We start from the raw sequence: 26,886 nt of genomic DNA on the forward strand, positions 1-26,886 counted from the left end.
TGAGTATATAAAGGGAAAGTGAAGTAAGCAAAACAGCAGCAGTAGTACCAAAAAGTGTTCATAATCTAACTGATTATCTTTATGCAGAGAAATGATTGCTCTGTTTCAAAGCTGCTACTTCCCCTATGTATATGTATCACATGATGTGACTGGACCCTAAGGAAAGTAGTGTGAGTACAATGTATACAAATATGAGCATATACAGGGAAAGTACAGTAATAAAAAAACAACAGAACTATCAGAAAGTGCTGATAACCCTAATGATTATCTTCATGCACAGACAGAATTGCTGTCTTTCACACCCGTGTCTTCCTCTATGTATATGTTTCATATGATATGACTGGAGCCTAAGGGAATTACTGTAAGAACATACTTGAAGGATAAGTCTACAAATATAGTACCTTTTCAATTTTTAGTTCCTGACTGTTCCTGAAGAAAACCATGTGGCCTATATATGTCAGTAAAGACGAAAACAGGGAGCCAGACCTGTGACCTCATCAGTGATGTAATCAATGACATTTGTGATGTCATCTTTGATGTCCTGGGTGTTAGTCTTAGCAGTGCACGGTGGTGACGCGAGTTATGGTTGCTTAGCTTACCATAACTGGCGAATTTCTGGGGGTTTTCGGTTTTACTTGGAACCATAACGTCCCTTTAACAAAGTTTTTTTACTGAATTTCATAGGTTTTTAGTAGCGCAACTTAACCATAACGTCCCTTTAACAAAGTTTTTTTACTGAATTTCATAGTTTTTTAGTAGCACAACTTAACAATAATAACTTTGACTTTATGTACATGTAATATGGAACATACTGAACCCTTTCTACTGAATTTGACGGTCCGCAGACATGTTCGGACAACAGTACCACCACCTAAAAACTCTGGGGGGGTATGTGTAATTGTATATCATAACATAGGAACATTTAACAAATTCACAAAGCAGCACACATACAAAGTATATGTAGTAATACTTAAGAAATGTAACCCATATATGTAACACACTAACCATTCATTTAAATACAATATGTTTTAAAATGGAATATACTAAAAGAAGATAAAGTGGCTTCCAACATAATTACCTCACAGACACTCCACAACTAACAGCAACACCAAACGTATAGACTACTGATTACATATCTTAACAGAAATAGTAAGTGCACTTCATTTTACTCATATATTTATAAACTTTCTATATTAGAAAAAAAAAACATATTACTTTTTTGTTTTCTCACAGAAATGTGTAGTACTCTGGACTGGCTAGAGGAGCACTTCCCACGAGACTAAATGTTAGAAGATAGTCCACCTAATGGTACACACTTTACTATATAAACCAATTAATAAATATTATTTTGTATACATTCAACATATATATTTTTTTTTTACAGACCATACAAAAATTGCAACTTCCAAAGAAAAAGAAGCGGTGGATAACACTCTTGAACACATTACCCACAAAATGGACCAACTTATGGCAAATTTTACGGATTTAAAGAACTTTGTGGAAGATCACCTAAAACCACTAACAACATACCATTGTCCCACCTGTACTTGTCCCCCCTCACCATATCCCATTAATTTAACCCCAAACTCTCTCCATGGACCACAACGTTTTGATGAGATTTCCATCCCTTCTTCACCGGATCCCACTTATATTGAAAACACTAATTCTCCTGTTTTTGTTTCCGCTTCTGCCCCACCCTCTCAGTCATAAATTGTTTATATATGTTAAATAAAGTGACTTTTTTATATTGTGTTGTAATTACTTTCAGTTCTTAGTGGTAAAACCAATTTAGGTGTCCACGGACAGCACGGTTGTTCGGAAATGTTCATAAATAAACGAAAATGTAAGTGTCCTGAGGACACTATATCTGTCCGTAATGTTCTCATGCAAGTTGAAAATGTTCTAAGAACACTCGTAGTGTCCTGAAATGTTCATAAATAAACGAAAATGGAGGTGTCCTTAAGAACACTATGCCTGTTCGTAGTGTTCGCTAGCAAGTTGAAACTGTTCTAAGAACACTTGTGGTGTCCTGAATTGTTTGTAAATAAACAAAAATGGAGGTGTGCTTGAGACGCTATGTCTGTCTGTATTGTGCACAAATAAATTAAACTGTGCTAAAAACAAACGGCTGTCCGTAACTGTTCGTTTTACGTGTGATGCACTTTTAATTAGTTCAGGACCCGAACACTGTCTGTAGAACATCAACACGCATGCGCAAAACAATGTCCGTACATTGGGTGTCCTGCGGACGGCTGCTACCTTAGCGAACATGCTCATGAAACAATCATGTGACCGCGCCCACGCTGATCACGTGTTCTAAATGCGGACACTGTTCGTGTCCCCGAACACTTTAAAAGTACATTTCCAAGTAATCCACAATATTTCTCATTAAAAACTCAACATACCACAAATCCCACATACTAATCCTAAATTTCCACATAGTTTTTGTGACTTTTTGAACCTTTTTTGGTGTTCGATCTGTCTTGCGACGGTGCGTATGTCCGTGAACCGCGCACAAGCACCCCTATAAAAGACCACGCCCTAGAGCTCATTCTCATTGTGTTTCTGGCTATTCCACAGAGCACATTGCATTTTGCTGCATACTTTTCAGATTTTGAGATTTCCATCTCCAAGCCGATGACATCCATGGCTGCACTATTGCCACCTGGTGCTACATCTGCCTCAGCACCACCCCCACCCCCTCGACCACCACCATTTCCCCAAGGGCCTGAAGAGGGGAACAGGAGTGAGGATACAGAGGAGGAAGAAGAGGATGACGAGAATGAGGTAGAGGAAAAGCCTACTACCCGCTCTCGGCGTGATTCTTGGGTGTGGCGGTTGTTTACCGTTCATGGGAATGGTCCTAAAGCTCATGCAAACCGTGTCACCTGCTATACGAACCATGCCTCAGTCGCGGGAGGCATGGTTCATATAGCTTTGGGACTACGACCATGAAGCGACACCTGAACTCATTCCACACTGGGGCAATTTGCAAGGTTGTACCTTGCGAAGAGCGTAGTAGGTTGATTGCCTCTACTTCATCCTCCGTTTCTGATCCTGTCACCACAAGGAACACCTCTGTGGGACAGCGTCTTCCTCAAGCTGCCACACAGGCCATACAGAATGCTGATGACCCTTACCTTTCGAGGGTCACAGTTGTATGTATGTACAGTGACACAGTACTCTGCAGGGGGGAGGGACTTCGCAGTGCTTTTGAGACTATCGTCTCAGAGCACGAGAAGACCTGCTCACTACCCAAATAAAATCCACTCTACATCTTCCTCTCTCAGCTCGCCCTTTCTTATCCCTGTGGTTGGTGTCCCACCCTTTCCCCTCCTTTCCCCTCCTCTCCTAGTGTGTTGTGTGCAAAAAACCAAAAAAAATACAAAATAACAAAAATCAAAAAAAAAATAAGGCTCTTTTCAGAGCCGCCTTTCACAGTTAAAAAACAGAAGTAAAGATAAATAACGCAGGGCCCTTTGTATTTCTTGAAAGTCTGCCGACAGTTTGCGAACATAAAAAAAATTGGGATGCTACCCTATTGTAACCATTGCATTTTTCTCTGGGAGGAAGTGGTGGCTCTGAAAAGAGCCTTTGGGAGGTGTTTGTATGTCAAAAATTATAAATACTTAACACCTACTTCAAAATGGATGCTGCATTTCTAAAAAAAGGTCGCAATGCATTTTGTGCATTTCTCAGGAAAATCTGATTGCCAGCATAGGTAAGATGGACTCCATCTCTGCGAAAAATGTATGTACTACGAAACATGATATTTTCATTGTGAAAAGGGGACATGCCAAAATCTCTTAGGAAGGCACAAACAGCCTTATTGACATTACGCCTTGCTTTCTCCATTTGTGGACCACATGAGAAAGAACAAAGCCACATTTGTCTCTGCGCAATCCGTGAAAAAATTACTTTGGAGTGTGGAAACATGTCCATGATCTTCTGAAGTCCTTCTTTCATTGCAAATTGCAAAGAAATTCCAGACACATGTCCTAAACTGTTCCCTCCACAATGAATTACAATTATGTCTGGATGTTCCTCTATCTTCAAAGTTGCACAGAGAGGTAGCAAGTCCAGCCACTTCATTCCACGCACTCCATGCCAGTGCACTTCCACATGTGGGAATCCAAGATCTATAGATACTCCACAGCTTTCTGCATGCACCTTCAACCAATGTATCCACGAGTCTCCCAAAATCCACACAATCTGTTTTTGAAAACACTCAGCCATAGCTATCTGTTCTTCTCTCAGCAAAAAGAATATCTGAGAAAACCTCTCCTAGCACAACACACTCACTAAACTTTACTGACCAATCCCATGCTACATTCAATCTCATTTGCATGCCTCCCCACCCCAAATTCCCCGGATGTAATACGCGGTGTCCTAGAACTACCGTCATGTCTGCGATCATATCGTAACATGGACAGCCCTTCTACCATTTCCACTTCACTCTCTGTGCCATTCCTCATTGGATGTAGCTAAGAAATCACATGACCATCCACCAATCAAATCCAAGACCTCTACATGTAACTGCATCATCATAGATCAGCACTGCAAATGTACGGTGAATCTCTCGGACTACAAGTCTCATACCATTGGCAAGCACGATCTACGAGAAATACTAGACAAGTCTCCAAGATTTCTACTTGCAGCTTCGTCCATATCCATATGCATGAACACAAACTACAGGTATGCATATTTTCTATACAGTACATGAACACATTTACTAACCGACTTTTACCTTGTATAATCTGTAAAATGAATCTACGATCATTTTTTCATTCTCCTAAAATGAACTGTGACTTACAAACCTTTATACCATTTAATTTCTTCGTACACACACACACACGCAAATAATGTTAAACTAACATTTTTGAAATAAAATATATAGACTACATATGATCAAACAAAATTACATGCACACTCTATCATCAAATCTTAAAGAATAATATTTGTACAAACACATACTTGGTTTTAATTTTTTTAGTTTATATAATTACTTACATTTATATAGGACAAGCAGGCTATGACATTGACTCCCTCTTACGTGGAAAAGCAGGCTATCACATGGACTTACTATTACGTGGAAAAGCTTAGTTACAGGAATAGTGGTATACAGTGGTACATTATGATTTTGACAAGCCATAGTAAAGATATTTTCTTTCCTACAGTTAGTCATAAGATAGTTTTAATGGTTTTGAGGAAGGCACTGAGCATTTCAAGTTATAAATTCTATGTCTAAATTAAAAACAGTGCTATATACAAACCAAATTACTAATTTCTTTCTTTTACAATTGCAGTGAAGACCATTCTCCTGAAAATAAGCAGCCGGATTTGAACAACTAAGAAGCAAACTGCTCATTTTAGAAAAAAAGTAAGTAGATTGTTACCATAATATTTGAATTATTACTCAAACACACTCTAAGGTTAATTCATGCTACTTTTGTGCCTAAAAATATAGATTCTGCACCATTCTGACCAAAAATCCTCCCGTCTTAAACAGTGATTTACTGGCAGAATGGCCCACAAATTCCTATTTTTCGCCACACAAATTACCCAACTCAGCTGCTAGAATTTAGATGTTGTAGAAGAAACAACTGTTTTAACTGTATAGCTTTAGATATACTATTTATACTTCTCCACACCACTGGCATACTTTTTTCTGTCATCTGAACCCCAGTTTAGTAACACTTTAATTCAAGAATACCGATCCCTAGTAGTTGTACTTCCCAATGCACAATCACACACCATTACATACATCTTTATCATCTCACTCAAACACTCATGCACACAACACACATGCATTGCAGAACAAACCAACCCATACCTTCTGTATTTTTTTCAACAGACCCTAAAGCATGCCTACCAAAAAGCAACTCCGTAGAAAGGAACGCAGAAGTAGAGCAAATGAAAAGAAAAGTCTCCAACATAAACATCCATCTATAGCAGAATTTGTAAATAAAGTTGAAACACAACAGCTAATACAGTCATGTAGTGAAACAGAAGAAGTTTCTAGTACAAAAACTTTGCCTCCTCTATCAAAAAGTAAAACAGCCCAAAAAACAATGAACAGAAAATCAACTATCACTACAAATAAAACGTCTTCTATAAATCTTGATATAGTACAAAGTAAGCATACCAAGAAAGGTATTTTAGCCAAAATGTTCCATCACAAAGTCCTTCAAAATCTTATAAAAACAGGAGAGAAACCAGGTTCAACACTTCAAACCTATCGTAGGAAAGTAATCTTAGAAGCGTTGATAGACAGTGCACTTCTTCTCAAAAGAAAGTTATTTATTTTACTGTTAAACAGAATGAAACCACTAACAAAACTAATAACTAAATTACTAAAAAGACTTCTCAATAAACAAAATGTCAACAGAAATAACTTCTTAAATATCTGTGGAGGTGAATGGAGTCACACTACAAGCACAGAACCATACTTTAATGAAGAAGCCTACAAACAAAAGCAAACAAATACAATTGCCATACATAGCAGTGGTCGAGGTTATGAAAAAGTTAATAATACCATAATGGAACAAGAAGTACTCCTTACAAAAATATGCCCTGAAAATGTAGATTTACCCTCCATTCAACTGAATCAGAACATCTAGTTTACAAATGGCCATGCACGTCAATGTGTAACATTCCCAAAAAAATGTTCAAGTCTTTACGCCAATTCCTCAATCAATATGTGAAAAGTAAAGACAAAATCAAAATTAAACTACTGCAAAATATGGATGCTTGTCCAGTACGCAAGTACACAGGACTACAAGGACATTCATTGGCCTGCATTACAGGACCTACTTGCAAAACACCCTTCCATGATATCAAAAGGATATCAACACATCATGCAAGTATAAGAAATCTAGTTTATAAACTGTACTATGCTAAAAGTCCTGCTTTAGCACTAGCCAATTTAAATAACATTCTCCTACATGGTACAGCAAAAGACCTACTAGAAGAAATCGGCTATATCCAGACAAAATGTTTTGAAAGTGAAACCCACTTACAAGATGAATTAGCTGTAAACCAACTTCAAAACAAATCTGCACATGGCAACCTTTCACTACACACATACAAAAAAGAAATACTAAAATTTGAAAGTACTTCAGCTGAAGTACCAAAACACGTGTGTGTATGTTGCCGCAGAACTTTTTATAAAAGTAACACAAAAACTGTAGACCTATCATACAAAATAGAAGACAATGAAGATTCTAAATGGTTTGAATTAGCTCTCTACCTTATAGCAGAAAACAAATACGAAATAACTAACCCCATAATACTTTGCAGTTACTGCACTACAAAACTTGACAACAACCAAACTCCTTCACGTGCTATCACAAATAACTCGGAATTATATCCACTACCAAAACTCCTTCAACAACTTAATTTAAATGAGAGCATCATAATTCAAACAGTGCACCCATTTCAAGCAATAATGCGCTTCAACCAAAAACTGCAAAATTACCTCCCTCTGAATTAGTAAAAGGTATTCATGGAAAAGTAGTGTATTTACCATTAGATCTAAAAGAAAATGTGCACACTCTAGGAGTGCAACGTCCAATGCAGCAATCTTTAATTGTCTTGGTAAATGGTGTACCTACAAAAGACAAAAAAAATTGGCAACAACTGGTAGATTTACATAAAGTTAGAGAAGCCCTGCAATATCTTAAAGAGAATAATGAATATTACAAAGAAATTAATATTGAAGAAAACTTGAAAGATACAACTGAAATAATTCAAGAGACACAAGAAGCTGGTCAATTTGAGCAATGTATCCATTGCACTCTAATGACACCATAGAAGATGCACTGGAAACGTACCAAATGTGTCAAACAAAAGGATCACCGATCAGCATATGGGAAAAAAGTATAGAAGCACATGCTTTTCCTCGACTCTTTCCTACTGGCAAAGGAGAAAGATACGATGATAGACCTATTCAAATATCAGCATCAGAATATCGCTCATTACGAATGTATTCTGAAGATCCCAGATTTCGACAAAATGTGGAATACATATTCCACCTACTCTTTGAAAGTGAACTAGCAACTTTATGTTACGGAGTTGCACTCATATTAAAATCAGGATCACACTTTCAATATATGACAGCTACACAATTATTACAAAAAGTTCAACAAAAAGATGACGTTTTACAAGCAAATCTTACAAATCTATTAGCAAATATGCGTGGTACTAAAGAGTACTGGTTTCGACGTCATGGAGATGTACGTTGTATGATCAGAAACCTTGGCCCACCCACTTGGTTTGTTACATTAAGTTGTGCAGAATATGCATGGGAAGATTTACATGCTTTCCTACGCATATCAAACGAAAACAAAACAAACATACATATACTAACACCTGGAGAACTTTGTTCACAGGATCCTGTTAATGTTTCAAGATATTTTCAACATTGCTTCATTGCTATGCTATATTTTATTTGTAACAAGACTGTGCCTCCCCTTGGAGAAGTGCAACACTTCTTTTGGAGAAAAGAATACCAAGCCAGAGGAGCACCACATATCCACATGCTTTTATGGATTAAAGATGCTCCTAAATTTGGTCAAGACAGTGATGCCACTGTTTTACAGTTTATTGAAAAATATGTCACTTGTGAAATTCCATCAGAATCCGCAAATAGTGATCTTCATGCAAAAATTTTACAATTCCAAAGACACAAATGTGGCAAATATTGTCGTCGCAAATACAAAAACAAAGGGAAATACTACACCAAATGCCAATTTGATTTCCCTAGGCCAGTTACAAATACAGGTCAAGTGAACAACCTCATGTCTTCACTTAGACATAGTTTTAAAGGTAAGTCACCTAAAAATACATATTGCATAAAAAGAAAAGAAGAAGAAAAATATATCAATGATTACAATGCAATCATTGCCCACTTTTGGAATGCAAACATAGACGTGCAGTACATTGCAGACAATTCTACTGCAGTTGCACGATATGTCACAGCATACTTAACCAAATCAGAAAAGACAGAGCTCCAAGACCTCTGGAATGACCTGTCATCAGATAAAACAGTGTCTCAGAAATTATACAGCTTGGGCATAAAAATGCTGTCCCATAGAGAATGTGGATCCTATGAAGCAGCTGATCGATTAACTGGTACTGCATTGTATGGTAAATCTGCAAATATAGTATGGCTAAGTCTTGGTCCAGCTAAATCTAGAAAGAGAGTTCTAAAATCATACGAAGATATAGAAACAATAGCCAAACATGATCCGAACAGCCAAGACATTTTAAAAAACAATTTATTGGACACATACTACCCAAACAGGAGTACCACTTTGGAAACCATGAGTCTATACCACATAGCCCAAAACTACACATACAAAAATAATATAAAACCTGATGAACAAAATCGTAAATACAAAGTGACAAACTGTGAAGGCAGCTTAGTAAAACTCACCAAATCAAATTTAATTAATCATATCAAATTGTCATTAAAGACTCCTCAACATAAAGAAGTATATGACATGTTCCTGCTACAACTCTTTAAACCATGGAGAAAAGAAGAAGAAATACTAGATAACTATGACTCATATGAAGACGCTTTCAAAGCAAATGAAAGCAATATAACTGATGTAAACTTTGCACAGTACAAAACAATGTTGCACAATGAACAGCAACACGAAGAAGAACTCCAGGCCCAACTAGATAAGGACACTCCTGACAGTAGTCAACCTTCTGTCACAGGAAGCCAAGAACCACTGGGAGACCCACTAATAACAAATGAGGCAGAATTAGCTATGATAGAAGTAGAAAACACCATGTGTCAGTATGAAGAAAAAGAAGACTTAACTATACTACAATCAAAGCTAAACAATGAGCAACATAGCATTTTTCAAGAAGTAACAAAAGAAATTGCACATGGTGTACAACATGAAAACAAACAATGCACCTGTCAACATTACAAACCTATACTATTGTATGTCAGTGGTGAAGCTGGTTTTGGCAAAACATTCCTAATCAAAATCATCAGTAAGTTCCTCCAACAATTGACAAACAACAAACTGTCAGCTGTTGTCACTGCCCCCACAGGTTTAGCTGCCTACAACATAGGTGGTGTCACTTTACACCGATTACTACTTCTGCCAGTAGAACACCAAAACAAATTAGATTATTACAAACCTTCTGCAGAAGCTGCAATGGAACTACGCAGAGTATTGAAACAAATGAAAATGCTACTAATAGATGAAGTGAGCATGGTGTCCAACCTAATGTTGGCTTTGATTCACCTCAGATTACAAGAAGTATTCAAAACAAACTATGAAGAGCTCTTTGCAGGAAAACACATTATTGTTTTCGGAGATCTTCTTCAATTGACACCAGTAAAAGGTGAGCCTATTTTTAAAACATTAGGACACAAACTCTGCCGTAAAACTGTTGGCAGCATTGGAAATGTCAACCTTTGGCAACATTTCCAATACAGAGAATTAACAGAAAACATGCGCCAATCTGCAGATCTCACATATGCCAACATCTTAAAAAGTATCAGAGTTGGTATACTTTCTAAAGAAGCAGAAGCAATATTGAAAACCCGGCACATTCATGCACTTTATGGTGATAATACATGTGCTACAGATTTTATGGAACAATTAGCCCACAAAAATGTCAATTGTATGGCCTTAATGCCAACTCTTGCAAGCTGTTTCAAATTCAATGAAATAATGTTAAGTAAAGAAATGCAACCCATAATGGAAATTAGCGCCACAGATAAACTAGATGTACATGGAATGACACTACCCATGTGTGACCAAGCCACAACAAGACTAAGGGGGTAATTCATAGAATTTAGCGCACAAGTGGCGCATGCGGCTGGCGCACAGTGTGCGCGTGCGAATCCCTGCGCCAGCCGCGTGCACCAAAACCCATTTCCGCGCACAGCGTATTCATGGATTCCAGCTACCAAAACCAGCCGTGGCGCACAGTGGCGCAGCGACCCTGCAGCAGCGCCAGTTACGCCCCCAAGAACGCCACTCGCGCAGGGAAAAGCCATCAAAATCCCCAATCCAGGGCAAAGGGCTGCGCTAACCCTGTACCAGCACGGCAAGCGGGCTACGTGTATCACTGGGGTGCGCGGGAAGTACCTCACGTCATTTCAGCTGGGTACGTGTATTTCAGGGGTGCGCTTGAAGTTCCACACGCGATTCCATCAGGGTACGTGTACATCAGGGGTGCGCGGGAATTTTCACACGTGAATTCAGCAGGGTACGTGTATATCAGGGGTGCGCTTGAAGTTCCACACGCGAATGTCCTGGCTACGTGTATTTCGGGGTGCGCGGGAAGTTCCACACGCGATATCAGCAGGGTACGTGTATTCCAGGGGTGCGCTGGAAGTTCCACACGCGAATGTCCTGGCTACGTGTATCTTGGGGTGCGCGGGAAGTTTCACACGCAATATCAGCAGGGTACATGTATATCAGGGGTGCGCGGGAAGTTCCACACGCGAATGTCCTGGCTACGTGTATTTCGGGGTGTGCGGGAAGTTTCACACGCGATATCAGCAGGGTACGTGTATTCCAGGGGTGCGCGGGAAGTTCCACATGCGAATGTCCTGGCTACGTGTATCTTGGGGTGCGCAGGAAGTTTCACACGCGATATCAGCAGGGTACGTGTATTCCAGGGGTCCGCGGGAAGTTCCACACGCGAATGTCCTGGCTACGTGTATCTTGGGGTGCGCGGGAAGTTTCACACGCAATATCAGCAGGGTACGTGTATTCCAGGGGTGTGCAGGAAGTTCCACACGCGAATGTCCTGGCTACGTGTATCTTGGGGTTCGCGGGAAGTTTCACACGCAATATCAGCAGGGTACGTGTATTCCAGGGGTGTGCAGGAAGTTCCACACGCGAATGTCCTGGCTACGTGTATCTTGGGGTGCACGGGAAGTTTCACACGCAATATCAGCAGGGTATGTGTATTCCAGGGGTGCGCAGAAAGTATCACACGCGATTCCATCAGGGTACGTGTATTACAGGGGTGCGCGGGGAGCACCACACGCGAATTGCACGTGTGGGTCCTCCCAGGTGTTCCCTCTACACCCTCCACGGCCCCTGCAGGTGGCCCACACCACAGGGGCCTACCCTGCACATGTCCTGCAGGCACCCCATCCACCATGGCCATGCCCCCCAGCCAACCCACATGTCAACTTGCACTACTGCCCACCAACGCATGTCCCCCTGCTCCCAGCCACCAGGGGCAGCCTCCACCAGGCCCTCACCCATGTCTCCCACCACCCCCACCCCCCAGCAGTGCAGGGGCAGCCTCCACCAGGCCCCCTCTCCTGTCCCCTATCACCCCCACCCCCCAGCCACCAGGGGCAGCCTCCACCAGGCCCCCACCCATGTCCGACTCATGTTCCCCTGCACCCCCACCCCCCAGCAGTGCAGGGGCAGCCTCCACCAGGCCCCCACTCATGTCCCCTATCACCCCCACCCCCCAGCCACCAGGGGCAGCCTCCACCAGGACCCCACTCATGTCCCCTATCACCCCCACCCCCCAGCCACCAGGGGCCGCCTCCACCAGGCCCCCACCCATATCTCCCACCACCCCCACCCCCCAGCCACCAGGGGCACCTGCCACCAGGCCCCCACCCATGTCCAACTCATGTTCCCCTGCACCCCCACCCCCCAGCACTGTGGTGCACCCTCCACCAGGCCCCAACTCATGTTCCCCTGCACCCCCACGCCCCAGCAGTGCAGGGGCAGCCTCCACCAGGCCCCCACTCATGTCCCCTATCACCCCCACCCCCCAGCTACCAGGGACAGCCTCCACCAGGCCCCCACTCATGTTCCCTATCACCCCCACCCCCCAGCCACCAGGGGCAGCCTCCACCAGGCCCCCACCCATGTCTCCCACCACCCGCACCGCCCAGCCACCAGGGGCACCTGCCACCAGGCCCCCACCCATGTCCAACTCATGTTCCCCTGCACCCCCACCCCCCAGCACTGTGGTGCACCCTCCACCAGGCCCCAACTCATGTTCCGCTGCACCCCCACCCCCTAGCATTGCAGGGGCAGCCTCCACCAGGCCCCCACCCATGTCTCCCACCACCCCCACCCCACAGCCACCAGGGGCAGCCTCCACCAGGCCCCCACCCATGTCTCCCACCACCCCCACCCCCAGCCACCAGTGGCACCTGCCACCAACCCCCCACCCATGTCCAACTCATGTTCCCCTGCACCCCCACCCCCCAGCACTGTGGGGCACCCTCCACCAGGCCCCAACTCATGTTCCCCTGTACCCCCACCCCCCAGCAGTGCAGGGGCAGCCTCCACCAGGCCCCCACCCATGTCTCCCACCACCCCCACCCCCCAGCCACCAGGGGCACCCTCCACCAGGCCCCCACTCATGTCCCCTATCACCCCCACCCCCCAGCCACCAGGGGCACCTGCCAGCAGGCCCCCACCCATGTCCAACTCATGTTCCCCTGCACCCCCACCCCCCAGCACTGTGGTGCACCTGCCAGCAGGCCCCCACTCATGTCCAACTCATGTTCCCCTGCACCCCCACCCCCCAGCAGTGCAGGGGCAGCCTCCACCAGGCCCCCACCCATGTCCAACTCATGTTCCCCTGCACCCCCACCCCCCAGCACTGTGGGGCACCTGCCTGCAGGCCCCCACCCATGTCCAACTCATGTTCCCCTGCACCCCCACCCCCCAGTCACCAGGGGCAGCCTCCACCAGGCCCCCACCCATGTCCAACTCATGTTCACCTGCACCCCCACCCCCCAGCACTGTGGGGCACCTGCCAGCAGGCCCCCACCCATGTCCAACTCATGTTCCCCTGCACCCCCACCCCCCAGCACTGTGGGGCACCTGCCAGCAGGCCCCAACTCATGTTCCCCAGCCAACATGTCATCACAATCTAGATCCCTGGTCCCTATGGTCAGCCTCCAAATGCAAAACACCCACCCGAGTATTGCATCCGCCCACTCAGAAATGGCAATAACATGACAGAACACCAATTGCAAGTTTGGAAACAAACACATGTCCCTCACATACACCCAATGGGTGTCAGAAAATCTCAAAACCCATATCATGATATGCATGAAACCAATGAGATGATACTACACATTGAAGTTCGATCAAAAAATATGTATTAAAGGAAACATAAATTGAATCAAAAATAAAGAAACAGAAATGGGAATGTACAAAAATGAAAAGAAGCATGTCTGTGAAAAAAAGCAAAACCAAAAATCATAATCCAAAGGAATGGTGTCCAAAGTCACAGTCCACAAAAGAAAATCCAATGGAAAATTATAATTGAAAGCCATTGCTCCATGGGTAAATTGTGAAAGAAAAAGAAAATCCAACAGTGAACTATGTACAGACGAACAAGCCAGGGTCCATTATCCCAACAAAAGAAATGAAACCTATCTAACAACACTAACTAATAAAAAAAAACTATATACAAAAATGTGGCCCATTGTCCAAAAGGTCCAAAATAAATTCAAAAACAAAGGAAACCTAACACTAACTACATAACTATGTACAAGGGCAGCGGGCTAGTCTGACGGCTCACTTTTGGATGTCGCGGGCCAGGGCATCATCAAACCCCTGCTCAATATCCCGGAGGCGGTCCTCCTCCATGGCCCCGAGGGTCCGCAGGGCCGTCGACGTGTCCACCTCCAACCCCCTGCGGATTGCCTCGAGGCACTCAGCCCGCCTCAGGGCCCTCCGCATGGAGTTCTCCGCCCTGACCATTGTGAGCCGTGCCTCTTCCGCCCGCTGCCGCTCCGCATCTATGGCGTGGCCCAACCGCTGCCACACGGAAGACACTCTCTGTCCTGGGTCCTCCTGCCCTCCGGCCGATGCCTGCCCCTCCAATGTTGAAGGCCCCGTGCCTTCATGGCTCCCACCACGTTGCTGCTGCTGCTGTGCCTCTGCCCGTGCACTGCCTCCTGCTGCCTGCACATCCTCCGCCGGCTGGGGTGCAGTCGTTGATGTGGCCACCCCTGCTGGACATCCGACTCCCAACTGTGGCAGGGATGCCTCCTCCACCAGCCTGGCCGCACTGTCAGAGGCAGCTCCACAGGGCACCCAGGTGACTGATGGGTGGGAAGATGGCACGGAGGACGACTGGCGCATAGGGGGTTCAGTTGAGGAGGGAGTCGTAGCAAGCCCCATCAAACGGAGGAATCCGGCCTGGGTGACCTGTCCCAGTAGGCCGACGCGGTCAACGAGCCATTCGAGATGACGTGCAGTCTCCTCATGAAAAGACTGCAGGTCACCTCGCATGGCCCGTTGACACAACGCCACACCAGCAGGACAGGCTCAACCCGGACCCGGATAGCCACGTCCGCAGGCAGAGGAAGGCCAGTTGTCGTTAGCTCATCCCCTGCCTGAAAACGGGTCTGGACGTAGGCATCCCTGCTGGTGCAAGATGATGCAGGGACAGGATTGCACACAGGCACCTCCGCGGCGGCATGTGCTGCCTCCTGTCCCTGGTCCTGCACTGTATCACTAGCACCAGTGGGATTCCCACCTCCAGACCCCGTCTCTGTTGCTTGCACGACCTCCTCCTCCACCAAACCCCCCACCAACCTGGATGACTCCGTGCCATCTTCCCCCGTTGGGCCCTGTGGGGTCCCAGCTGCCCCTTCTGCTGCCGAGGAGTCCAACTCCAACCTCCGCCTCTTGGACCTCCCCCCGGCAGCTGCGGCCTGGGACACGGCACCGGACTCCTCACTCCTCGACGAGATCACAACATGGGAGGGGAGTTGGGCCTTGCGTCTCCGGCTGGCGGTGGGATCCCCGCCGCTGTGCTCCACAGCACCTTCTCCGCCCTCTTCATCAGTTGACGCTGCAGACAGGGAGAAATAAAACACAGGCATCAGGGCACTGTACAATGGACACATACACACATGACAGTTGTACATGAGTGGCATTGGCAAACCTCAGACATGTCATCACAATCCCCAACACACATGTCATTTCAACTCGCACACATGAGCCATACCACAGCCATATCGCAACTGCCAGCACCATCCATACACATACAACAGCATGAGCAGGCAAAGCTGAGCCAGACATCACATGCAACACAGGAAGTGCACTCCACATGTAGACACACCACCACACTTGCATGCATGTGTACACCTCTGCCAAGTGTCGCAGTGTTCAAATGGGCATCCATGTCACATCTGCCAATCAGGCTTCCACATCCCGCTGTCACATGCATCCATGTTGCATCACTGTTGCACCCTTGTCAAATACACACAAATGCACATGTACACAGTGCTGATACATGCAGCTGAAAACAACATACATGCGTGACATCACGAACATGTCTACTTACATACACATTCATCCAAACATGTGTGCCCACACAACTGCATTTGGCATGCAAGCCTACACACACAAACACCATCCATGTCTCACACATTACAGCCCTCGCATGTGTTATCCTCACGGCCCTGTACACCCCCACCCATACTCGACCCCATACAAACAGATGTGCAACCTGCACACTACTGAAACATCACCACACGCACAGCTCACAATCAGGATGCATGGGCACTTACCGCTCGACTCCAGACGGGTCTGCCTCTCCAGGACCTGGACGTGGAGCGTTGGGGATATGCGTTCCAGGACCCTCATCTGTTCTTCCGACAAGTGGCCCCGGCGCCCCTTAGCATCGGCTGCCTTCAAGAGGCGCCGGGCCTTGTTCAGGGTCCTGGACCTGAAGTCCTCCCAGCGCTTCTTGACATGTTGTAAGTCACGGACTGCCACCCCCTCCGCGTTGATGGCAGTCACGATGTCAGTCCAGATCCGAGTCCGTCCTTCCTTGTTGGCGCGGGAACTTCCGAAGAGGGCATCATACTGCCCCAGGACTTGCTCCACCAGGACACCAACTTCGGTGGCACTGAAGCTGGTGCCCCTCTGCCTCTCTGGCCGGGGGTTGTCAGTGGTGCCAGATGTTGCAGTGACCGACATGACAACCCTAGAGGCAGGAGTGGGTGGGCAACTGAGTCCTGGGGCTGGGCTGTGGAGCGATGGAATCCCAGTCGGGAGTCTTCGGTTCCAGCAGGGGTGGTCACAGCAACAGCAACCCTGGCTGATGTGCAGGCAGCAAATGGCAGGGCACGTGGGCAGCAGGCAGTCAGGCAGCAGCAGATGGCAGGTGGGAGCGTTCTCGGGGATCTGGGGGGCAGTAATTTGGCCTTCTGGGCAGGAGCGTGGTCTTCTGTGTCCTTACGCCTGGCCAGCTTGATACGGAGTGATTTGGCATGTGAAAATTCTGCACGTCAGCGTGTAATTCGAGGAAAGGCCCTTAGCGCGTAAGCGCGTCTGCACGCATACGCAATTTCATTGGACAGAAGGCCCCTCAAGCACAAGCGCCCCTGTGACGTGACGCGCACAGGCGTGCATGGGCATTTCAGCGCACGTGAAAAACTGCACGTCCGCATGTAATACGAGGAAAGGGCCCATGCGCGTAAGTGACGTGACGCGTGCGTGCGTTTCCCTCAGCACGGGTTAAAGGTGAGCGGGCCCAGCAGTTCGCTGTACGTGCCTTTCGTGGATACCGACGTGTGTTGCTGCTTCCTGTTGTTTCGCGCGCCATCACAACTTCACAGCTATCAAGGACGTATCTCTTCTTTTGGCGGGGGTATTGGCTACGCGTGTTTTTCTGCATTGCGCTAGTCAGACGGTGAGTCGCACACGCTCTTTTTCCCACTGCGGGTGCCCCTGTGTATCGCACCCATTTTTGATGTCATAGTAGCCTGCGTGTCCCACGCATACGCGCTATTCGTGTTACTGGGTGCCACCGCGTACCGCGGGAGGTTGAATCCACGCACGTAGGCTGCAGGGTTGCGTGCACGGTTTTACTGCAGTTTTGGGGTGCCTGAGCGTTGCGTGATCCGTCACTACATCACCGGGGTCACATACAGCCTTGCAGGTGCAGGGGGGCTGTTAACATCTCCCTCCACCTGCCACTCCCTTGGCTCAGTCCACCGAACCCACTGGCCATACTGGTCAGGGTGGCATTAGCCAGCCAGGGTCTGCGCCACAGTCCAAGAGGAGGAAGGTTGCACCTGCAGCACAGGCTGGGACCCCACACACAGCCACGACCTCCTGCACGTCGAGGAAGAAGCCTTTCTGTAAGCAGGAACTGGACTTCCTCGTGGACTACGTGCGGGGCCACAGCCGTGACATGCTAGTGGGTGCCAATAGTCAGACTACGGCTGCCCAACATGACACCCACTGGAAGCATGTTGCGGAACATGTCAGTTCATTCGGCCATGAGGTGCGCACGGCGCAAGAGTGCAAAAAGCGTTGGAATGACATCAAATGCAGCACTAAGGCTAAGCGTGCCTCTAATTACAACTTGACTCTGGTGACTGGCGGTGGGCCTGCACCAGAGGAGGAAGAGCTCACTCCGCATGAGGCACTCGTTGCGGAGTTCATACCACCTGAATTGGTCGAAGGAGTAGGAGAGATGCTGGACTTTGATGCCCAGTCCAGTGAGTGTTGATGCGTGTTTGTTGAGGACGTCTGTGTTTCACTTGTGGGATGTGTTGTGCATGATTTCCGCTACATGTGACGTGTACATGGTTCTGATGTGTAAGTAATGCAATGCTTCTGTCATGCATGTCTCCTCTGCCTGCATGCTGGGACTCCATGTAGGCATGCTCCCTTGCCCCTCCTCCACCACTCTGCACCCCAGTTCCACCTTTGCACTGGTGTTCTTCAATGTTGCCAATGTGTACTTTCTTGCTCATGCGTCCTGTGTAGATGCTAACTTCCAGCGTAGAATCTGCCAAACATATGCCGTGTGGTACAGCCTTAGTACTTGATGCAGGGTATCTCACGTGTACTGTGCATAGGTCAGATGTCCCGCAGGGACATGAGTGCCAATTCATGCTCCATGTGCATTGCACGCATGCCCCTATGTGTCCTTGACTGGATGATCACTGTAATACAAGTCCTTGGTTACATACATTGCCTGCCATCTCATCAGCCTTTCCATGTCAACTGTGGCTCAGTCCTGCATTGCACACATGTTTACGGTCTGACAATCTGTGTGGCTCACAGGCCTCAGCCTGTTCAATGGCCAATGACTCTGTCCAACTGTTGTTGTGTCTTCTTCACACACGGGCGGAATCCAGAGTTTTCATCATGTGTCCTGCTTACTGTCCCATCATCATTTGCAGTGTTGTCACTTGAATCACATTAAGCTGTTGATGCCAGTCAACACTGCCTGTCAATACACAGGTGTATGGTCAGCCTTTTGATACCATGCTAGGCATCCCTGCTTTGGTACTGGGGTGGAGGGGTGCTTGGCTTCTAGATATGGTACACATTGAATGCACAATGCACGTGATGTCTGCATTTGACATTGCACTGCCTTCACATTTCCTGGCACACACCATGGAGTCCTTGTACATGTAGGTAGTGAGTGGCGTACACATTTTCTGCACTGCATAGACCCACTTCCATGGAAACTGCCACCTTTCAACAGGTCTGATCACAGAAGCAATTCAAAGTTGACCCAGCATGCATGCCAGGTTATATCTTGTGTGTCACATGTCTGCCTGATGCGTTTGCTGTCGGTGTGTGTGTGTGTTGTGTGCTTCTGACATGTGTAGTGACCTTTTTTCTCTCTATTTTTCAGACGATGACGCAATGGAGGCGGAGGATGGTGTTGTCATGCCAGACACAGGGTTGTTACCACTACATCAACCCGGCACTAGTGGGGGTCGTGGGGTGGTAGGCCACGAAAACCCCCAAGTGCTACAGTCCATCTTGTCTCTGGCTGCCTATGAGTCCAGCCTTGATGACGACTCTGACGTCCATGTTGAGTTGGATGAGCATCAAGTCCATGTGTCAGGGGTGAGTGATTCTGATGTGGACACTCCTCTGTCTGCGACACCTGCACTGAGGGATCAGACAGTCTTGGTTCCTCCGCCCGTGGTGGATCGGGACGCAGGGTCACCCTCCACACCAGTCACTGATGTGCCTGGGACATCACGTCGACGGGGCATGTAGTCGTGCAGCCACGGGCGGTGCCAACACAGCGAGGACCCCCGGTCCTTGGGTCCCGCAGGGGTCAAGCCCGGCAACGCGGTCGCCGTGCGCAACCGCAGTATACTGAATGGGAGCAAGACATGACTGCCAATTCAGAACGGCAGGGGGCAGCAATGGAGAACATCGCTGAGAGCATGGAGCGTGTGGCCCGATCTGTGCTCCCCCCTGCTAGGCAGGTGCTTCTCCAGCAGCAGGCGGCACGGTCCACGGCCCGCTCGCTCAGGCTGGGCATGGCGGCCTCAGACAGGGCACGCCAGGCTGAAATGTCATCTCTGCGTCAAGCAATTGCTGCTCACGCAGAGGCGCACATGGATGCCCTGAGGGAGGAGTATGCTTCCCTCAGATCCACTCTGGGTGTCCTTATGATGTCGCAGAGGCAGCAGGCAGAGGAGAGGTTTGCACAGCTTGAGCGTACCATCTCGGCTGAGCTACAGGCTTGCCAGGAGGTGCAGCGGTTGTCCAGCCAGGCCTTGCAGGAGGAACTCCGTGTTACACGTGCTACCTTGCAAGAGGAAGCACGTGTATCACATGAGGTTCTGCATGCAGACCTAGTTACATCGCCACACAGAACCAGGCTCACCCGTATGGCAGACTTGCTGCCGACGAGGGGCAAGCTGCGGCTAGGCGTGGCCAGGCTACTGTGCCACGTCCTCCTTTCCTGGATGAGCCAGACTCGGACGACCATCTATCTCCCACATAGGTCGGGCTGTGCAGGCGTTGAGCCCATGGAGGTTTTTTTTTTGGCTCAGCATCATCGCATGTGGATGTTGAGCAGCACCGTGTACCTCCGCCCTCCTGGGTGCCTCCCCTCCCCCCCGGGTCGTATGTGGCCATTTTTGATTTATCTTTTAGTTTAGTTAGTTAAGTTTCTGTTTGATAGTTAGTTTAATTAGGTAATGTAGGTTTTCCATAGTTAGTGTAATTAGTTAATATAGTTTAAAATTTCTTGTCTATTGTGCTTTCATTTGACGGTGCAGTGCTTTGTGGCTTTTGAAGGCATCCACTGTCTGTTCCAGCTGGGCCCTTCAGGCTTGTCTTGTGTATGTGTTTGCTGCTTGGGGTCCTTGACTCACATATGCCACTCCTACCTCCCTTATCCATAGGCTCGCAAGGAGGGTTCGGTGTCACAAACTTTTACACAAGGGCTTTGGACTGTCATATCTGTGGCATGTCTGGTGCTGTGTGACTTGTGTTTACACCCCTAGTGGGGATGATTTTGGTGTTATTGTCCACTGTTCAGCTTTTGCTAGATGGGGTGTTTCATGATTAATGTGTACATTAATTGCTATGCATTGTGTAGTATGTTTCTTATCTTTACTGTACACGTGCTTGTTGCAATTCATGCTGTAGATAGTGTTCCACACTTTGGATGTGAAAGACGGACTGATGGTGTGATTTATGATGTGACTCTCTGACATGGTCAAGTAATGAGATGCCTGAAGAGACACACACAGATGACTTTGAAGCATGAATCATGTGTTTCATGCCCTTTCTGCAGGGGGATGAGCCTCCAGAGCACCTTTGCCAGCAGACATGGCCCATTGGACGACGGAATTCTGGACACGTTTGTTGGTGCCCACATGCACATGGGTGCACAAGCAGAGGCACAGGGATTGCAGACCTACATCCTAGAACTGGTGATGTGTTCCAAGGAACTCCAGGCAAGGTGAGCAGCACAGGGGGGCCACAACACAGCAAAGCTTGCACCAGGCGAGTTGCACATGCAGGCTTAGTCACAGCACTGAGGGTGAGCTTGGACGAATATTGGTGTTGAAGCACACAATCCAGCTCAGATATGTATGTGGACTGATGGCTGTTGATTGTAAGGTTGTCTGGGACACCTGCAGGGGCAGTGGCACATACCCTCCGGTACACCAAGGTCCATCAAGGCACTTGTATCAACCATGTAGCCTTCCGAGACATGGAAAGGGGCAGCTCACAGGGACATACAGCAAGGGACATACTCGTGTGCAGTGCATTTCATTTCCATGTACTTCATGATGAATGCACTGCCAACTTTGTTTCGGTCATGGTGGTACGCAACTTGCTCTGAAGTCATGGCTTGCTATATGGGTCTGTCTGCTTACCCAGGGAACATTGCATGTTGTGAGAATTGTGACACATTGGTGTTCCATTTGCCACGCACCCACCGGCGGCTGACTTACTGCATTGACTGTGTATGACCCGTCACAGGGGTAATGTTATATATGGGTATGAAGCATCTACACCAGATTGTCTGTTTGTAGAGTAATTTGTTGCTATGGGGCATGTTTGGTGGTGTGTTTTTGTGTAATTGGCAGGTACAGGTTGTTGACTGTGGCTCTCTTTGCAGCATTGCAGTGCTCCTGTGACCGGACCTGAGAGTGCGCAGGCAGGAGGCCAGCACTCAAAACCAGAGCTAAGTGTCTTGTTGTTTTTCTTTCAAACTGCTCTGCATAGGCTTGCTGGGGGGTGCACTAATGCATGGATGTATGTGTGATTCAATTTGGTATGTTTTTTCCCCCTATTCACCCGGAATCCTATGCAATTTTGAACCCTGTACCCTCTACCCGGTGTTCCTGCTTCCCATACCTATCCAAGCAACGTTCCCTAACCCTCTTTCCCCGCTGGGGTTGCGGATGCCTGTGTAAGCCCCGAACTTGCAGGCGCCAAAACCCTAGAGGGGGTGGTTGGTTCGTACCACTCCTAAGCCTGGACTACAGAAGGCCATGACAATGATGTCCAAGTTTGTTTGGATTGTGTGTGTGTTCATGCAGGTAGTACATTTTCGTGCATTCCCGACTTTCATGTGTCATTCCTCCTCCCCTCTCCTGCCACTCATTCCAGTTATCCAGTGTGCCAACACCTGTCCCGACTGCATATCCCTGAACCTCCTTCCCCACCAGGGTCTCAGGGGCCTGTGTGAGTTTGACCTTGAAGGCACCCGGGACACAGTGGGGGTGGTTGTTTCGTGACACTCCCGCGCCTGTACACGGGACCTGTGACAGTACACATCCGTTCATGGTGCATCATCCTATGTTATGTACCACACATGGTTCACATCCTGTTGTGACATTGTTTTAATGTGCTATCTTGGTTGTTGCATCTTTGTGGTAGTACTTGGCCTTTGTGAGGTACTGCTATGTCAAGTCATCTACTGGAGGGTGTTCTGGTTCGTTTTTATGCCTTGGATTTTGTGATTTTGGAAATGAGTGTGGATTCTGAGGGTGCAGGCACCTTTTTACACACAAGGTGGGCGATGGTGACGAAGGGTAAAGGTGATCCTGTGGCCAGGTGGAATTGAGGGTTGAAGGCTCCATGACCCAGGTGCAGTTGTTCAGTGGGTCATGGTCATTTGTGAGGGGGGAGGGGTTGTTGTTGATAGTTGCCTTGCCCTGCAGTGTGATGGGAACCCTGACATTGTAATGGTGGTATCCTATGTACATGTTGTGTTCTGCTGATCAATGCCTGTTCATGTGTTGTGTTTACCTTTCAGGTGCGAGGGGATAGTTATGGTTTGACATGCTGGGGTGTACACATGGTGAATGTTCACATGTGATGTGTAGAGAACACTGATGGTCACTTGATTGCACATGCATATGTTGAGTGCATGTCCTTGCTGACCCACACACTTGCACTCTGATGCACTACATGTACTCCCACCCTTGCATATCCACGTGTACACTGTTTGCCTTCTGGTGCCCACTGTGTCCTGCAGCACATGTTCTGTGACCAATTATGGATCCTGTACATGCCTAATTTGCTTTTTGATGTGGTCTGTCGGTTAGATGTGATGCTCAGGGTGTGCATCACACACAATGGCTGTTCACTGTGCTGTGCGCTGAGCAGTGTGTTGCAGGAGTAGGACACAGCACACAGAAGCTTCAGTGTTGATTTTGCAATGCACAATGTGCATGTAGACAGGCATTCATTGTTATGTTACGTCTACTACTCTTGTAATGCATTTGGAAATGACTTATTTTGGGTGGGAGGTTGTTGGTCTGTCATTTTATCTGATTCCAGGTCAGGCATCATTGTCTGATGCCACTGTACATTTTGGACATGGCAATGTGTACCTTATTGTTACTGTGTTGGTGTATGGGTATTGCTTGCCATGTCATGTTGTGGTTTGGGAGGGTTTGAGTGACATAACAGTGATGGCCATGGCCTATTTTGCAGGTGTGTGTGATGCACACCTTGCATGTCAGGGTCATCCGCTTCTCAGAGCAACTAGCTGGGGGTAGATCTCTCTCCGTGGCAGGGCCCTCCCTCTGGAACAGCCTTCCTGCCTCACTGGAACTTGAGGGGAACCATCTCCGGTTCGGGAAGCACCTCAAGACCTTCCTCTTTGCTTCTGCTTTCTCTCTGCCTCTCCCTTGCAAAATTCTTCACTGGAACTGCACTGGATCTGCAACTGGGCCACTCTCACCGACCTCGGTCCCTGGCCCAGCCACTCTCCACTTGCACTGCCTCCCTGGCAACCCCTGCACTGCGGTACTGTCTCTCTATCACCACAGCCCCCCCTTCCCAGCACTTGTCTGCACTTACCTTTGCAGTTGCCACCAGCTGGCCTATTTATTTGTTTTTTGGTCTACTTCCCCTGTACTGCACTCCCCCCCCTTCCCCTTGCACTTTTCCCTTCCCCCTACCCCTGCACTTGCACAATCTAAATGACACCTGGCCTAGTAGTACCGTTGTCTGTCTTCCCTTGTTGCCTCATCGCACCTTGAAATACTCGTGTATAGGCCATATCATGTCATGTCATATGTGTGCCTTTTGGTCACACAGGAGAGCTTGTGTTTAAGTAGCTAGGGATGCAGAGAATGTGGCACTTCCATGGCAACTATCTCAGGGTGGTAGGGTTGTGACAGTTGACTGTCTCTTTGTCATCATCGATTGTCACCTGGTATGTGCCAGGCCTGTGTGCACTCCGCAGGGGTGGGAGTTTAGGTGAAAAATGTGGCCACATGCTGGGTCCGTCTTCCTCGCCACCTGCCCTGTCCCCTCCCATGGGCAGCGCCTGTGCCTGTGGTTGGGGATGTGGGGGCACCACCATGTCCACCGGGACGCCCTGCCGTGTTGCAACATTGTGCAGGACACATGCTGCCACAATGATCCTGCACACTACTGGTGGTGCATAGAGTAGCTGCCCGCCAGAGCAGTCAAGGGAGCGGAAACGTGACTTGAGCACTCTGAATGTGCGCTCCACTATGGTTGCAATATGGGCGGCGTTGTATCTTACCTGGGGTGGTGTGGTGGGGTTCCGGATTGGCGTCATCATGTGGTTGCTCAGAGGGTAGGCACTGTCCCCTGGGGAGGTGTAAATGGTTGTGATTATTGTGGTTTGTTTATTTGTGTGTGTGTGTGACATGCATGCATGTGCAAGGGCATTTGTACTCACCTAGGAGCCAGGTGTTGCCATGCTGCCCAGCTTCCAGGGCCCGGCTCAGGGCGGACATTCTGTATATGAAACTGTCATGGGTGGAGCCAGGGTAGTTTGCATAGACAGAGGTGATGATTCCCTTTGCATCGCATACCACCTGTACATTGATGGAATGCCAGTGCTTGCGGTTTCGGTAGATGTGCTCAGTGGCCCTAGGTGGACGTAGTGCCACATGGGTGCAATATGTGGCACCGAGCACTTTGGGGAAGTGTGCCACCATGAAAAAATCCAGGACAACGCCTTTCTGCGAGTGTTCTGGGCATGTATATGTGCCTGCGGACTGAGGGGCGTGCTGTCATGATTGCCAGTACCTGGTGTAGGCAGCGTGACTGCGTGGCCTGTGAGACCCCCTCCCACTATGGCAGTAGTCCGCTGAAATGACCCAGTGGCCAAAAAATGCAGGACATTGAGCACCTTCTCCAAGGGGTTCAATGCTTGGGAGCAAAGGGTGGGGGATGAAAGGTCATCTTCCCACTCCCTGACCAGGTCTAGGATGATGTCGGGTGGAAACCTATACCTGCCATAGACCTGGTCGTCAGGCATCCCAAAAAGGCTTGTCCGTGGTGCGAAAATGCGTGCCCTGGCTATTCTCCTCCTCCTGGGGTGTCCCACAATCAGTGCTGCGACAAATGGGGCATTCATCGTAGCTGTAAATACGTGTTTGTTGTTTACGTGCACTTTTATACTGTGCGCGGGGACGCTTCCGCCTGCCTTCGTGTGGCAGACACGTTGACGCCTGTGTGCGTCTTTTGCCGTGCACGGGTTTCCCGTATTCGGATCCATGAATACGGGTTGTTCGCGTGCGTGTGGGCGTTCCGTGTAGTTCCCTGCAGTACTTCCCCAGTTACGCCTTCTTTTTCACGCGTTATTCCCCATTCCGCGTGTTACGCCTACTGTTACGCCCACTTTGGTTGTGTGCACCGCGCTATGTGCACTTTTGCTGTGCGCGTAGCGCACGCCGTGTATGCCTGCGTGCGCCATGGCTGGATTGGGCGCACAGACAGCGGGAAACACGCGCAGCGTCTTCCTTGAATCGCACACGTGCGCGTGCGCTGCGTTTCTCGCGCTTGCGCTACCTTGCGCCTGCTTGCGCATGGATTTTCGGCGCACGTTTGTTCCATGAATCAGCCCCTAAATAGTTTAGAAAAATCAATCTCAAACACAGCAGGCTTGGAAAAGATATTAAAATTATCCTTAAATTGCAGAGTAATGCTGAAACGTAACCTTGACGTGGACCAAGGACTAGTTAATGGAGCACTGGGTACAGTTGTTGGCTTTCAAACATACCCACCTGACAACAAAATTCAGTTTGTCAATATTCTCTTTGACAAACTTTCAGAAGTAAAAAGAATTGGACGCTCAACAGCTCGATTCCTTCTCTTCAAAGACATGTATGTACGCAGAGAA

Source organism: Ambystoma mexicanum, chromosome 4p (assembly GCF_040938575.1).
Source record: "Ambystoma mexicanum isolate Mex_15411 chromosome 4p, UKY_AmexF1_1, whole genome shotgun sequence".
Taxonomy (NCBI): domain Eukaryota; kingdom Metazoa; phylum Chordata; class Amphibia; order Caudata; family Ambystomatidae; genus Ambystoma; species Ambystoma mexicanum.